The sequence below is a fragment of the Lactuca saligna genome, chromosome 5, assembly GCF_052625555.1.
Source record: "Lactuca saligna cultivar CGN05327 chromosome 5, ASM5262555v1, whole genome shotgun sequence".
In the NCBI taxonomy this organism is placed as follows: Eukaryota; Viridiplantae; Streptophyta; class Magnoliopsida; order Asterales; family Asteraceae; genus Lactuca; species Lactuca saligna.
The window spans coordinates 86934244-86952210 of record NC_136421.1 but is presented as its reverse complement, the minus strand read 5'-3'; the positions used below and the strand labels follow the sequence as shown (position 1 = coordinate 86952210).

Sequence of the window (17967 nt, the reverse complement as noted above, 5' to 3'; positions counted from 1 at the left end):
AGATGCCTACAAACATTTGGATGAAGTTAATGATGTAGCTGATTACTTCAATATTCCAAATGTAACCCGCGAAACTCAACTACTTCGTATGCTTCTGGTAACCTTCAAGGGTGCTGCTAAAGACTGGCTCAAGTCACTTCCCCCCGGATCAGTCACTACTTGGGCCAAGATGAAGGAAGAATTCATTGATCACTTTTGCCCACCTTCCAAGATAGCCAAGCTGAAGAAGGCCATTGCAAACTTTGAACAACAAGCTGGTGAGTCGCTATATGAAGCATGGGAGAGGTACAAAAGTCTGCTAAGAAATTGCCCACACCATGATCTAAATAGCCAGCAAGAAGTTTCCATCTTCTATGATGGAGTCAATGTCACAACCCGACAGTTGCTAGACTCGCAAGGCCCACTTACAAAGAAGCCACCCCCGATGATTAAAGAATTGATTGAAGAATTCTCTAAACACTCTAGAGAATACCATAACCCTAGGCATGATGTCACGAGGGGAGCCGCTTATGCTGCTACTAAAGACTTATCCACGGTCATGGCTATGCTAAAAACCATGGATAGGAGAATGGATAAAATGGATCAAACGATCCATGCTATTCGGGTGGGTTGTGAAAACTGCAATGGACCTCACCTCACTAGAGATTGCGATTTGGATGACAATGGCAACAAGAAGGTGCAAGCATGTTATTCGAGCGGAGACCGATATGATGAGGACTGGCCCAAACAAAAGAAAGAGGATTTTATCAAAAGGAGGAGCCGGTGCAAGAAAGGAAGCCAAGCTTGGAAGATATGCTTACTAAATTTGTGGCTGCTTCCATCCACAATATAGAAACGCATAGTGACCATGATGCTGCTATCCAAGAAACAAGAACCATGCTCAGGAACCAGCAAGCATCCATCCACAATATAGAAACGCAGCTTGGGCAACTTGCTCAACAACTTAACCAAAGGTCACCGGGTGAACTTCCTAGCAAAACTTAAAACAACCCACGAGGCACACAAATAAACATTGTCACAACAAGAAGTGGGAAGATCATCACTCCCCTGGCCCCCATTTGAACTGAAGCAACCAGGGACTGAAGAACAAGTAGAAAACCAAGAATCACAATCTGAGCGTCCTACTCGCCAAGTACCCCATCAAAAACGAGTGAACAGTCTCCTGTAAAGCCTTACCAACCTCCAATGCCATACCCAGCCCGAGCCAAGAAAGAGAAGCAGGAAGAGGAATATCAGAAGTTTCTAGACCACATTAAAACTCTTCAAATCAACATTCCTTTCATTGAAGTCGTCATGCAAATGCCCAAGTATGCAAAGTTCCTTAAGGAACTCCTCACCAATAGAAGAAAGATGGAGGAAGTGCAGAAGGTAGTGCTTAATGAGAACTGCTCCGCCGCAATGCTAAACAAGCTACCAAAGAAGAAGGGTGATCCGGGGAGCTTAACTTTACCTTGCCAATTTGGCAACTTGGCTGCAATTCATGCCTTAGCTGATTCTGGAGCAAGTGTTAATCTTATGCCATACTCATTCTTTAAGAAGCTAGACCTCCCGGAGCCAAGGCCAATTCGCATGGCAATTCATTTGGCAAACAAGACAGTCACCTTCCCAAGAGGCATACGTGAAGATTTGCTAGTGAAAGTGGAAAATTTTTTCTTTCCAGCCGATTTCATCATTCTAGACATGGAGGCGGATCCGCAAGTACCAATTATCCTTGGAAGGCCTTTCCTCAACATAGATAGCGCTATCGTAGACATGAGAGATTCTAAGCTCACCTTGCGAGTCGGGGACGATTCAGTAACATTCGGGGTAGACCAAGCTATGAAGTACTCTAAGAGTAGTAACGACACGGTGTTCTCAATCGACATGCTTGACGAACTATTGGAGGAAGGCATACCTGAAAATTCCAGCAAGTTTGCAGCTTTAGATGAAGCATTTGATCCAGAAAAGGATTTATTAGAGATTGAAAGACTTTTGGAAGAAGCGGAGTATGAAGAAATAATGAAGCAATCTGACTGCCCTACTCGCCGAGTAGGGCCGATCTACTCATCGAGTATATCTGAAGAGAAGGCAGAAGTTGTGAATGCAGCTGCAAACTCGCCGAGTACCACACCTGCACTCAGCGAGTACATCAGTAAGAACCACCAAACACAGCTTAAAATGTTACCTGACCATCTGGAGTATGCCTTTCTGGAAGAAGGAAATCAAAAGCCAGTAATCATAGCCTCAGATCTATCCAAGATAGAAAAGGAGGAACTAGTGCACGTGTTGAAGAAACAGAAACGAGCCATCGCATGGAGCATCTCCGACATCAAGGGAATAAGCCCATCCTATTGCTCTCACAAAATCAGTCTAGAAGAAGGAGCAAGGCCAGTGGTGCAACACCAAAGAAGGTTGAACCCGAACATGCAAGAAGTAGTCAAGAAGGAGGTGGTCAAACTCTTAGATGCAGGAATCATCTACTCCATTTCCGATAGTCCATGGGTGAGTCCGGTCCAAGTGGTGCCCAAGAAAGGAGGAATGACGGTCATAACCAACGAAAAGAACGAGTTAATTCCGACGCGAACGGTAACCGGTGGCGAGTGTGCATCGATTATCGAAATCTAAACAATGCCACTCGTAAAGACCATTTCCCCCTACCTTTTATAAATCAAATGTTAGAGAGACTATCGGGCCATAGCTATTATTGCTTTCTAGATGGCTTTTTGGGGAATTTTCAAATACCCATAGACCCAATGAACCAAGAAAAGACCACATTCACATGCCCAAGTGGGACTTTCGCCTATAGACGCATGCCTTTTGGGCTATGCAATGCACCTGCGACATTCCAAAGGTGTATGACCGCCATATTCCACGATATGGTGGAAAATTTCATGGAAGTCTTTATGGATGACTTTTCTATTTTCGGATCCTCTTTCCATGACTGTCTCACAAATCTTGACTCAATGCTTGCTAGGTGTGAGAAAACTGACTTGGTCCTAAATTGGGAAAAATGTCACTTCATGGTCAAGGAGGGTATAGTTTTGGGACACAAAGTCTCCAAAAAGGGAATTGAGGTGGATCGGGCAAAGATTGACACCATTGCCAAATTACCCCCACCAACTAATGTCAAGGGCATTAGGAGTTTTTTAGGACACGCAGGTTTTTACCGACGTTTTATAAAGGATTTTTCCAAAATCACTAAACCTCTAACACAATTATTACTTAAAGATGCACCATTTAATTTTACTAAAGAGTGTTTAGAGGCATTTGAATTTCTAAAGGAAAAATTAACTAATGCCCCGATCATTATTGCACCAAATTGGAACATACCCTTTGAGATCATGTGTGATGCTAGTGACTATGCATTAGGAGCGGTCCTTGGTTAAAGGGTTGATAAGCACTTTCAACCCATCTACTATGCTAGCAAGACCTTAAACCCAGCCCAAGAGAATTACACCACCACTGAAAAAGAATTGTTACCTGTGGTTTATGCTTTTGACAAATTTCGCCCTTACTTGGTTTTATCTAAAACCACTGTTTTTAGTGACCACTCGGCTATCAAGTATTTGTTTTCCAAACAGGATGCTAAGCCAAGGCTGATACGATGGGTGCTGGTTCTTCAAGAATTCGACATAGAAATACGAGACAAGAAAGGAATGGAGAATGTAGCGGCTGATCACTTATCTAGGCTAGAGAACCCGCAATTGCAAGAAGACAAAGATGGAGACGACTTTCCGGACGAATAAATTATGGTGTCAGTGGGAGAAGAGCCATGGTTCGCAGACATAGCTAACTATTTAGCTACAAATTACATCCCGAAGGATTATAGTAGTCAACAAAAGAAGAAATTCTTTGCGGAAATCAAATATTACTTTTGGGACGACCCATACCTCTTTCGAAGCTGTGCGGATGGAATCATACGAAGATGTGTGTTCGGGAAGGAAAGCCGAAGAATATTAGAACATTGCCATAGCGGGCCCACGGGAGGACATCATGGAGCACACTACACTGCAAAGAAGATCTTTGACATTGGGTTCTATTGGCCTACAATCTTTAAAGATGTAGCCCAATTTGTCAAAGAATGTGATGCTTGTCAAAGAGTGGGAAACATTTCATCTCGAAATGAAATGCCACAACATAGTATCCAAGTGTGCGAGGTGTTTGACATGTGGGGCATTGACTTCATGGGACCTTTTCCCATATCCAAAGGAAACAAGTACATACTAGTAGCGGTCGATTATGTCTCAAAATGGGCGGAGGCGCAAGCTTTACCAACAAATGACGGACGGGTAGTGGTACGATTCTTGAAGAAGCTATTCTCACGGTTTGGTGTTCCGAAGGCTTTAATCAGTGACCGAGGCACGCATTTTGCCAATGATCAATTGGAAAAGGTGCTCAAGAAATATGGGGTTACCCATAAGTTCTCCACGTCATACCATCCACAAACTAGTGGACAAACCGAAGTGACCAATCGAGCCTTGAAGCGTATTTTAGAGAAATCGGTGGGAAGCAACCGAAAGGAATGGTCGGATAAATTGGATGACGTGTTATGGGTATTTCGTACAGCTTTCAAAACACCTATTGGTACTACACCATATATGTTAGTTTATGGAAAGCAATGCCATTTACCGGTCGAGATCGAGCATAAGGCATATTGGGCTTTAAAGAGGTGCAACTTCGATATAGAAGAATTAAAGAGCAACCGGTTGATGCAAATCAATGCCCTTGAAGAGCTAAGAAATGATGCCTATTCTAGTTCTTGGCTCTATAAAGAAAAGACCAAGAAATGGCATGATAAAAGGATCAAAAATAAAGACATTCATGAAGGCCAAAAAGCATTGCTTTTCAATTCCCGATTAAAACTTTTCTTGGGAAAACTCAAATCATGGTGGGATGGTCCCTTTCTGGTCAAGACGGTGTTTCCACATGGGGCTATAGAATTGATATCAAAAGATGGCACACCATTCAAAGTCAATGGTCATAGAGTAAAAAACTATGAAGAAGGTGTCCCCCGGAATGAAGGATTGGAGGAGTTGCTACTGGACGGGACTGCAACTACGTAGATGGGGCGGAGTCCAGCTAATGACTCCATCAAAAGAAGCGCTTCTCGGGAGGAAACCCGAGTCTCAAGTTTGCATTTTCTTTCCTTTTCTTTATTTTTCATTTTGTTTTTTTTCATTCTTCTTTATCTATTTTATGTCTATAAATTCTTGAGGACAAGCTATGCTTAGAGTGTGGGGTGGATGGGCTAAACACATGGATTGATACATTAATTTTTCCAAAATACAAATTTTTTTCAACCTGTGACATCTACTCGCCGAGTAAAATCGTGTACTCGGCGAGTAAGTGCCCATTTTCAGTCAAAAGTCGATAATAAGCGCGTCTACTTGGCGAGTAGACCCATTCTACTCGGCGAGTAGCCAGTTCAATCCAGTGAAGTAAAATCTGTAAAAAACGTTATTTTTCACCATATTCATCCCATTACTCGCCGTGCACTCTCTCTCAGCCACCTTTCAAAGAACTTTTTAAGATCTCTCCAATTTTCTACTTGTTTCTCTTCATTCAAGCAACAAGGTAACATCTTTACCCTTTAATTTCATGAAAGGTTCAATTTTTATAACAGATCTGCCCAGATTTGATGTGATTTCGGATTTTGGGAGTTTTTCCCAAACTCTAGGGTTTTGATTTAGTCATGAATTAGATGTTGTTAGGAGTATTTTCTTCAAGATCTATGGTTAGATAAGTAATTACAAAAAAACCCTATGAACAATTTGGACTTTTGCACAGATTACACAGATCCGATCTCGATCTGTCAAGGAGTTCATACTACTCGCCGAGTAGGTTCGTGTACTCGGCGAGTAGGTCACAGTCAGATCACATATTTTTTGTTTTATTTACTGGGTGTTGTTTGTTGTTGTGTTCTTGATATGTGTATGCAGGTAGCATGGCAAGAAGAGGCCAATCTTCACGTGGGGGAAGCCATGGTGATATGTCATGGCTATCTTTTCAACAAATTACCTCCAAATCATCCAAAACACGAGCTCTAAATAGATTGGAGGCACTTCGACAGAAGGAAATCCACCTTCCAAATGCAGTGGATTGGGGATGGATGGGAAATGTTAGTTTGGAAGAAGAACTCACCCTATACTTGGTGAAAGATTGTAATTTGGGATATGCCAACATCACTTGTGATGGTTGGTTGCAGTTGTTCAAAATCCAAGAGTCGGTATACGCAGAGTTGTGCTGGGAATTCTTTGCTACCATCTCATTCCGAGGTGGTAGTGAGTTTTACAATTCTAACACGATCTCTTTCTCTTTGGGCGGGGAGCTGCGACAATGCAGCATGGTCGAGTTCTCATGGCGGTTGGGTATTTATGACCAAGACATGGTGATGACGGATTATTTTGGAGCCTTCTTGGAAAATATCTACAAAGAACTTCCCGAGGAGGTGGTGGCGTCTACATGGTGGAATACAATTGCCAACCAAGTCTACATTCCTTCCACTGCGCAAGAAGGTCACATCCGTTCTCCGATCCACCGACTCATTCACCGGTTCGTAGCAAGCACGATAAACATGCGGAAGGATGGGGACAATGTTCCCACCCTTGACATCTTCTACTTGTGGAGTATCATCACTCCAGATGTTTTCTGCAACCTTCCTTACTGCATTGCCAAATTTCTTGTAGAGGGGGCGGTCAAGGAGAAGATAAATTCAAAGATAAATGGGGGCATGTTTATTACCCGGCTTGCCAAGTCATTTGGGATCTTGGATTTGCCACAAGCTCAAGCACTAACGGTTATCCACCCTCCTCCATTCAACACTACACTTTATAGGAGGGCGCGGATAGTTGAAAAGTTTGGTGATTCCTTTACTATTTTGAATGAAGATGAGCCGGCGGTCCCCGAGGAGCCGGGAAGGCGGGTTCGACAAAGGAGCGAACGGGTGCGGGAAGATCCACCGGTCATTCCGGTGGAGGATAATGATGGTTGGAACCAAGTAGAATACCGACACTACTTGGATGATATTGGGGGAGGGGTTAACTACACTAATCAATCTTTCGTGTATCTTTGCCCCGAGACCTGGACCCGGCTACCCTTATATCATGGATTGGGATGAGAGGATGTGAAGAAGAGATGGAGAGGGAGGAAGTGGAGCAGGAGGAGCTGGAATGGAAGATGAAGATTGAAGACTTTGCTTTGTTTTTTTTATTTATTTATGATGTTTTGTTCTAAAAACAATTGTTGACACTTTGGATTTTGTTATGGTGGTTGCAATATTAGTGTCACTGGTAGTTTTCTTTTCAGGTATTGAAGATAGGGAAGCATGCTAATTAGAAAGGGTTAAGAGAGGAATGAGAGACTTTTGAGAAATTATGGAGTCTTGTCCTTAGGATTAGTCCGTCCGAGTCAAGAGTCTTATGGAGTGTTGCTGCTTAGGAAATTCGAGTGAGAGTACATTTATATTTCCATTTCAACACCAAAGTCGAGAGATACAGCAATTAGAAGAGATCTGGAAATATACTCCCTACTCGCCGAGTGCACTAACACTACTCGGCGAGTACATATGATTTTGCACGATCTGTTTTCCCATCAAGTCCTACTTGCCGAGTCTTCGAGCTTACTCGCCGAGTAGCCTACTGCTTGTGGAGTTTTTGAATTGCTTTGGCTATGTTTACTGCAACATTCATACATTCTTTATGAAGGATTACTACTGGAGATTTTCTAACAACCCTGTTCCATGGAGTTTTCGAGCTATCAACCACACGAGACGTATGACACCCGTGCCATGGATGAGTTGTTCCCATGGCTAAAGTCAATAGAACAACGAGCTGAAGAGGAGAGTGTCAACCTAGTGACTGCTACCCCAGGGGAGTTTGTTCCAACTTTCTCTATATTTGCATTTTTAGTTGGCATAATATGCAATGAGGGCATTGCATAAAATAAGTGTGGGGTAGGGGGTTAGTCACATCTTAGAATACTTAGAATCTTAATTTAGACTAATTTTAAAATTGTTGCATTCCAAAACACGCTTAGGTTTTAATTTAGAAAATTTTGGTAAAAAAAAATTACGATTCCATGTTAGAATTGTGTTGATAATTGCATGAAAACCCAAATGTTTAGTTGAGCCTATATACGTTCTAGTGCATTTGTGGCTTCCTTATTTCAGTGAAATCGTGAGACAAAAACACAACCTTGCTCAGCCTGAGGGATGCAATATGTTTAGCAGCCTAAACCTGAAATGTATCCAGGAAAATTTTTATCATTAGCCAATAAAGGTTGAGATTGAGCGCCCCTGCTTAAGCATGTAGGGATTTGAGTGAAAAAATTGAGGAATACATGAAAAAAAAGAGAAAAAAGAATTACTAGAAAAGTTATAAGAATTTTGGAGCAAATGAAGTAAAGATCTAAAGATCAAAATTCCAAGAAATCCAAAAAGTGGAAGATACCAAAAATCAATCAATGCAAGGTGGTGAATTCAAAGATATCAAAGATCAAATGTCAAAGAAGTGAAGAATTCAAAGAGCTCCATAGTGGTATCGAAAAGTTGTAATTCTAGAATATGTATGCTTGGGTTGCTCAATTAAAAATACCTTGAGGGTAAAGAGGTTTTCTGAGGATGGATTCGGAGGGTTGCATAAATGAGCATAGTTCGGGGTGAGTGGGCGAATGTTTATGAGGATTGTGAGTATTTGAAGTATGGGGGGTTTTTAGGAAATTTTAGACACAAATGCATGCGTTGCAGTCTTGGCATAATGGCTGGGTTGGATTGGAGTTATTATACGTGATTCTAATATGTTTAAAATTTAGTTTTGCTTGGGGGCAAGAAAAAGTCAAGTGTGGGGTATTTTGATATGTGCATCATTAGTTAATTATTTAGCATATATTCTTAGTTATTTTTAATTAATTATGTGAATAATGTGGACAAAAGGTACTTAAAATGTTTTGAATTTTGTTTTTAGTCCAGAAGATATGCTTGGAAGTAAAAGGGAGCAAGGGGAAGCAATTGAAGATCAAAGAGTGAAAAAGGCCATCTACTCGGCGAGTAGATCGGATCTACTCGGCGAGTACACGAGGATGTTCCAGAAGATAGCTACGACTGCTGATTCAAGACGGATAACTATGGACCTACTCAGCGAGTTGGTTCTGCTACTCGCCGAGTACACCCTGTTTTGGGATATCTATAAAAGACGAATCCTTATCTAATGGGACGACATTCCTGGCGATTTTTGAAGGTTAAGCTGCGACTAAGAGCCCTAGAAAACACTAAGGAACCCTAAGCTTCAATCTTTTGAAGAATTCAAGCAATTAGGTTAATTCTACCACTTAGATTTAGGAATTGAATATGTTTGCTTTAGTAAACTTTGTTTTTATGTTTGTTTCTACTACAATTATGAACTAAATTTGTTTTTGTTTCTGTTTAGGGAATACCAAGGAACTCATATGGTTTAATTATTGATTTTTGCTTAATTGTCTATTGGTGATTTATTAAATTAAGTTTGCTAAAGAACCTTATGTATTAATCACTACTATTTTCTGTTAATTGGAAGGCAATTAGGTTGCATGAACATCTCTTAATTGTTAACCTCATATGTCTATGTGAACACTAAACCATATGCTTAGAAGTAATGATTATGAAACTAAGATTAATAAGAAAATAGGAAGATTAATGTGTGAGCTTGTTTGAGAAACCATCAACAAGAGGTTAATTGAATTAATAACTTAATTGACCATTACAAATCTTATTTAATCCAAATCATTAATCTAGGGAATTAGTTAGTTTAAACACTTGATCAACGCTTAAATTAGTTAATTGTCTAAGGGTTAGGAGTAATGAACATGAACCTAACTATTATAATTGGTAACCAATAGCAATTAATCTACCATAAATTTAAATAACCATAGGAATGAATTGGTTGAACCTAAATGGAAACATCTTTATCAAATTTGGTGAATAGTTGTTGCTTTAGTTAATTAGTTAATTTAGTGTGTCTAAGTTTCTAGTCTTGCAAAACTAGAGAAAACCCCTCTACTTTTATTATTTGTTTTAGTTAAAATTATTTATTAGTTTAATTTTCCGTTCCCTGAGTTCGACACCTTACTTACTAATCTATACCACTAAAAGACAGGTTCACTGCCTTTGTGTGTTCAATTTGTTAATTAAAGTAGGGATAAAACAAGTGCATTTCACACACATCAACACACACTAAGTGTTCTTGGACTTAAAGTTCATTTCAAGCTTCCTCTATGTAAGTACTTCTATCCTAGAGTCATTTTAAGCTTGCTATACATGTTTATACCAAGGAAAAGTCCCAAGAACACCAAGAAAAAGGTCTTCACGGTTTTGGGAGGCTCCCAAAATGATAAACACCCAATAGAGTGCCTTAGGGTGCTTTAGGGTGTCTAGATAGTTCACAAAGCCTTAGGGACTTGTCTAGATCCATCCTTGATGAGTGTATCACACAAAAAGCACAAAAAACCAAAATTTATATGTGTTTACAGTTTGGGGATCTCCCAAAACCGTAAACACCTTAAAATTTGCGTAAATGTCCCACAAATGGCCCATGGTTGTTCCTAATGGCTAGAATCTAACCTAGACTAGTGCCATGTTTAAGCTAAGGACTTGAAAACCACCAAATATCAAACGTAGGAGTTTAAGGTAGTAAACTCATGGACAAATTGTCCTTAGACCGTAAACTCCATTTAGGAGTGTTTTGATGCCACACAACACTTCCTAAGGCTTAATCATGAAGTAGGAATGCTTGGAATAGCTTAGTAGTCTTCAAAACAACAAATGGTCATAAAGTGTAGACTTTACGACCGTAAAACCTTGAGTTTACTACCGTAAACTCCTTGGGTAATGGTCATGAAAACCGTAAACTCCAAGGGAGTTTACCCTTGAACCCCAAACACACTAGCCTTTCCCTACAACACTTAGATGCAACCCCTGAGACTTATAAGACTTGTATAAAGTATTTAGCATGTCCTAGAGTGTCTTAACTTTGTTTATTAGTTTTTTTAATACTAATTGTGTATACACATATATCCTTATATGTTATTAGGATCTTTGTGCGTGTCTAAGTCTTCACTTGACACCAAGCACTCATCTGACACTTCCTTTCCGACCCACTTGCTACAGGTGAGTTCATACCCCTTAATCAACGTTTTAACTATTTTTAAATGTTTTATGGGGGGGGGGGGGGGGGATACATGTAGAATTATGCTAATTATTATATCAATCACATGTGATTAATAAACAACATTTAAATGATTGGCTACACATTAGCCGTTTTACCAAACAGTTTCCTTCAAATGTTTTTCATAAACACTTTATGTGTTTAAAACTACTTATTACACTGTACATTTTACCATGTATGATTCATTCAAACTCATTTACAATTGTGTTTCAAAAAAATGCTTCTTTATACTTAAACTGTTTTATTAAACCCATGCCTTTAAACCGTGTTATAGATTGACATCAAGATGATCTTTTCTTAGATAATAATTATGTTCAAAGGTTTTACAAAACTTATTTTATGCTTTTATATTATCAATTGCATGCCTATATATGTATAGATATATAAGAAATGTTTAAAAGACTTTGGAAGGCTATCCACCCTATTTCCTTTTCGCGCTTGAGATGTGGTCTGGTGGGACATCAGGTATCCGTCCGAAGGTCGTTTAAATATTAGTTATATATCATATGTATATATATAGTCATAAAGGTCCTTCCAGTTCATCTAATGCCCTTAGGTAGCAAGGGTATACATCTATGTTCATACGTACTAGTTACATTACTAGTAAGCTACCATATGGGTAGTTTAGGAAGATATTATAACTATTACTAGAACACGATATCATACAATGAGTCAGTTCATTCATGAGTCAATACTTGCTAGATAAAGAGAGAACACACATTACAGCTAGTACACACAGTACATTACTATACATGCTAGATAGAGAGAGAACACACATTACAGCTAGTACACGCAGAACATGACAGTACATTTACACGAATACGTTTACATATATACGCTTACATGACTACATTTACATAGATACATTTACATGAGTACACTTACACGAATTACTAGTACATTTTATATGTATAGATTCTATTATATAATCCTCATTCTTATCTTTACCTTGTGATTAAATCACATAATCGACGAGATAGATTGGATTTAATATCCTAGTACCAAAGGATACGTTGCGGGATTAACCATTCCTAGAATCTCTGTTAGCTACAGAGGTAAAAGCACATCCACGGATGTCAACGGTTGATACCATTACAGGTATACTTTAAGGGACTAACTATTCCTATACCAAATTGTTAGCAACAAAGGTAAATGTACATCTTCGGATGTCTTCAGTTAGCATTGCTAATTACCCTAGTACCAAAGGGTAATACTAAGGCTACATTCTATACAGTCGGGTCTCGGTAGAAGGCTACATTCAGAACAGTCGGGTCTTGGTAGAAGGCTTCATTCAGAATAGTCGGGTCTTGGTAGAAGGCTACATTCAGAACAGTCGGGTCTTAGTAGAAGGCTACATTCAGAGTAGTTAGGTCTTGGTAGAAGGCTACATTCCGAGCAGTTAAGTCTTGGTAGAAGGCTACATTCAAAACAGTTAGGTCTTGGTAGAAGACTCCCTTTTATAGTAGTAGGAATCATAGGGATTTCTAGGGTTTTTCAAACGTTTACATTTGTTCTACAAAACATTTTCATACTTATAGTTCATATACATTTTTAATACTTACAATTCATATACATACAAATTCTTACATACAAATTAAGACACTAAAATACTTATGATCTCACCAGCTTCAAAGTTGATACTTGCTTTCAAAATTACTTGTATCCTCAGGTCATCAATAGACAGGAACCGATGCAAGGTTTAGAGAAGATGGAGCTCGTTCAAGACTCATCTTTCATTTTGATTTATGTTTTAGTGTCTATTATAATTTGACAGAATACACTTGTATTAAAATTATATTATTAATGCAATGGATGATGTTGTTGCTTGTTTCCTACTTTTCATTGTTGTGATATTGTACATGACGTCCTCCGCCCATAACGTTTATGCCGTTCTTGGTTTTGGGGTGTGACATGGAAGTTATTTTATGAAGTTATCTTTTGAACAATGTCATTTTGTAAAACTTGTACTTGTTTTGTTTAAATTATGGGTTGTAAACTTTTAACTATTACTATGGTGATGTCTCTTTATCTTTTGCAATGAAGCCTTTATCATTGTCATATCTTGCGTTTCCGCTTTCACGGGGTGTGACAGAGTTCATCATTTGGCAGAGTATGGATGATAACTATGGACTATTCTAGACAGTCCAATTGAACACTAGCAGACTTGCAACTTGTAGGTGTTGTGAACGATGTGTTCACCCGGTGTACTCTAAAAACCCATTGACACATATTATGGGTGGACTTACGAAAATAATACTGTCAATAAATGAGTTAACCCTGGCAACTATGGACTTAGCGCACGTTGGATGAACATTGGCAACTATGGACTTAGTAGCTTATATATGTACATTGGTAGCTATGGAGTTAGTACCTTATATATGTACATTGGTAGCTATGGAGTTAGTACCTTATATATGTACATTGGTAGTTACAGATTTAGTACCCGTTGGATAAACCCTGGAAACTATGGATTTAGTGCTTGGTTTATAAACGTTGGCAGCTATGGACTTAGTGTCGGTTAAAAAAACCCTGGCAGCGATGGACTTCGTCCCCATTCCTTAGGAAGAATCTTGGGAATGAATGAATGAAGAATAGCTGATTCTTATGGTAGATTCTTAAGAATAAAGAACATAATGGGGTTGGGTAATTTGGTTGATTGTTTGATGATTAAACATAATAATTATACTATTGTGGGTTGAAAACTCTATGTACTCACCATGTTTCTGAACCTGACCCATTCAGTTTATTTGTATCTCAGGTATCGATACAAAGCTACTTTACACTGAGAGATTAACGAAGATGTAGATCACTAGTATAAATGAATGTAAGGTATGTTTATTCTTATGTTTCTGTATTGACAATGACATCCCAAAGTTTTAATATAAACAAAATACATTTATTCAGAAATGCTTTGATAACATGTTTATCATGTTTTTCTAGGAACAAAATCCGCATCACTTTTCTTTAAAAGGATACTCTGATTTTTAAAATAAAGCATAAACAAATCGGTCGTTTCTGGGCATGAAAATGGGGATGTCACAGTTGGTATCAGAGCATTAGTTTCAGCAAACTAGGAATTTGTAGGAAATTTCTAGACTTAAACTTAGAATGCTAAGCGATGATCGTGGGGAGTGTGTCTAAAATATTTTAGGTAGTACACCTAAACTGATACAAGCACTAGCTTACTTTAGGATTAAATGCCTAAATTACTTTTACTTGCTAAATGATTTATGCTATAAGATGCCTTATATGCTTTAGGACGTTATTATTTGATCGGATTTGTGGTCTAGTGCCAACCAAATCTGTAAATTTTATGTGCTCATATTTCTAAACGTTTAATTACGACATTAGAACTGGCATTTAACTTTGCGGAGTATTAAGGAGATTTATACGTCTATGGTTAATAAAGCTTTCCTATCTTAAATTCTCGCATCGGTGCACCAAATGTTTGCTTGGGTGTACAAAACGCCATTGTGAAGACAGACTAGGAAATATCTTAGGAAGACGACCACATGAGCTAAGAATGTGATGGGTCATGCATCGGTTGTTGCGCCTGCACCCGAACCTATCATAATGACAGAAGTTTAGGAAATGATGCGAAACATGATACACTGAGAAAATAGAGGAAATGATATGGCTTACAATAGTGAATGACACTTATCAAAAGACATCGTAAGAGAGGTAGCTAGCATTTAGAATGCATAATGTGTCTAGTACGGGAGAAGTACACTTTTGATTGGCAGAAAGAAATGATTTTTTCTCTAATCCATGAAGTTAACACATCATTTGGAATTTCCATCACCAACCGAGTTGAATCAGAATCTATGGTTAAAGATATGCATGGAAGAAGTCCTAGTAGAGTCTAGGGGATTTTTTATGATTATTTGGACACAATCGTATATATTAAACTGTTTTGGGATTTTAGGAAATAAGAACTTGGGGACTGCAAGTCAATACTTGGGACGAGTATGAGTAAGTGTGAAAGGTAGTAAAGGCTTGTACTACCAGAACCACAGGACTCACACTTGGATCAAGGGAAAGTCACAAGGTCACCAAAAAGCTAGTAATTGATTTCGTTTTGTTTATGTTTGTCATTACCGTTGTTTTGGATGACTAAGCGGATGATTGTTATTCTGACCCTAGTGGTCATATCAAATCAAGTCTGACTAAGATGAGTATGTTACGTGGTTCAGAGAAACAAGATCGATGTAACATCGAACTTAAGTTAGAAGATTAAAATGAAAAATAATCGAAGCGATCAATAGAAATATGACAATCACTGTTAATGTAAGACATTTGTAGCTAGAAGTGCTACATGCTAGAATGTGATTATATCACATTAGAATATGAAGGAAGGTATATTCCATTAAAGAATTTGACTCTAAAATAACTGAGTCTAAGCGTTGTATCATATGATGAAAGGTCATTAAAACATGACCCATCGGTCTGTTACAATAAATGATTGAAAGAAATTATCTTAAGTATTTTAAGAAGAAAAAGGAGTTTTCAATAGGGATTACGTAAATTGAAGGTTACGATTGAAAGTCCAATGCAAGATAGAGAGCAGGTACAAGATCGAGCCTCGCCTGCAGTCATGAAGCCCAAGACTTGGATATTGGTTCAAAGGAACATAGAAGCTAGGGTTATTAACTAGGATGAAAAGATAACGAATGGAATCATTATACAAGCCATGTTTCGTTGATGATTCCGGGACGTAATCATCCTAAGGGGGAGATAATTGTAACGCCCACAGATCCGGGATGGTCAATTTAGAGACGATAATTGTCAAAAAATGACTTTTTATTAGATTATTATTTATAGTAAATAATCTTAACTAAGTTTTAGTATATATCACAAGGTTTCTGTACATATAAAGAACGCTAAAATTCGAGTTATAATGAAGAAGTTATGTCTTGGCAAAGTTTCGCGACAAAACCGGCACGACACCGAGAATCTTAAAAAGTGAGTTTATGATAACTACTTTTTATCCTGAGGGGTCTACATGAAAGATGTAGAGTAGTTCTCCACCTATACACGGATATAAGAACGTCAAAAAAGGAGCTCATATGCAAACGTTATGGCATTCTGAAGATGTAGCTGTGTGAGAGAATGGCAGATGTCAGAAACCCAAATCTAACTGGAATCAAAACGTGAGCATGATTTCTCGCGACATAGGGAGTTAAAACGTCACTTGTCAAGGCTAGAATTCAGATGGTAATTCCATGTTTAAGTCTCACGACGTGAGCATGATTTCTCATGACATGAGGAGTCAAACGACACTAATCTAGCCTAGAAAACACATAGGAAGTCTACGAGATAACTCTTGGAAACTCATGACATGTGCATATCATTTTGACAATGTGAGAAGTCGTCCGGACACATTTCAGAGCTATAAAAACAGATGGTGAAGCTACGAGCTTATACAGCCATGGCTCACAATGTGAGCATTAATTCTCACGATGTGAAAGGCCAAAAAATCACCCTATAAATAGACATTTCGAATCTAACCTTCCTTACACCTAAATCTCATCTCTCTCTCTCTCTCTCTCTCTCTCTTGTTTGTTGAAGCCATTCTGCATCCCGAGCCCGATGATCACGAACCGCTAACCGTTTCTTGTTAGATTCTATCAACTCACGCTACTAAGGTGAGTGCATAGTTACTTTCATCTTACACATAGATATGAAGTATTTTATATAATTTACGTGCTACGTGTGCATACTATATGTTTACTTTAGATCTGTGCTAGATGAAAGATTTAAACTTTGTTTTTTTAGATCTAAAACTGTATATGTATTTTATATATAGAGATCTATACTGGATGAAAGATTTAAACTTTGTTTTTTGAAATCTAGACCTTTTTTCTTCAAATCTGAATCGAATATGTATTTTCTTTTTCAAATCTAAACTTTTTCTTCAAATGTGAAATGTATATGTATTTTATATCTACAAATATGTTGGGTAGAATATGGGTAGATAATAGATGGTGTGTGAAGAAAGATGAGTTGGAGGATGAGATGAAAGGTGATATAGAACATGAGATGAGGGTGGGGGTGGAAAAATGAGAGAATCATTTACCCAAGTGTTGACCTTGTCATCTAGCAGAGTATGGATGATAACCACGGACTATTCTAAATAGTCTGTTGGAACAATAGCAAGTTCACAACCTATAGGTGTTGTGAACGATGTGTTCACCCGGTGTAGTCTAAAAACCCATTGACACGTATTATGGGTGGACTCCCAAAAATAATAGTGTCAATAAATGAGTTAACCCTGGAAGCTATGGACTTAGCGCTCGTTAGATGAACATTGGCAGCTATGGACTTAGTGACTTATATATGTACATTGGTAGCTATGGACTTAGTACCTTATATATGTACATTGGTAGTTATGGATTTAGTACCCGTTGGATGAACCCTAGCAACTATGGATTTAGTGCCTGTTGTATAAACCCTGGAAGCTATGGACTTAGTGCCTATTAAACAAACCCTGGTAGAGATGGACTTTGTGCCTATTCCTTAGGACAAATCTTGGGAATGAATGAATGAAGAATAGCTGATTCTTAGGGTAAATCCTTAAGAATAAAGAAGATAATAGGGTTGGGTAATTGGGTTGATTTTTTGTTGATTAAAGATAATAATTATATTATTGTGGGTTGAAAACCCTATGTACTCACCATGTTTCTGAACCTGACCCATTAAGTTTATTTGTATCACAGGTATCGATATGAAGCTACTTTACACTGAGAGATTAACGAAGATGTAGATCACTAGTATAAATGAATGTAAGATTTGT

The 17967-nt window shown here is 38.4% G+C and overlaps 1 non-coding gene across 1 annotated transcript; it reads right to left on the bottom strand.

Annotated features, from left to right (window-relative positions):
* Positions 1-217: 217 nt before the first annotated feature.
* LOC144999144 (small nucleolar RNA R71) lies at positions 218-324 on the bottom strand. Its single transcript, XR_013660664.1, has one exon. It is a non-coding gene; the product is annotated as a small nucleolar RNA R71 (small nucleolar RNA).
* Between the last annotated feature and the right edge of the window lie 17643 nt (positions 325-17967).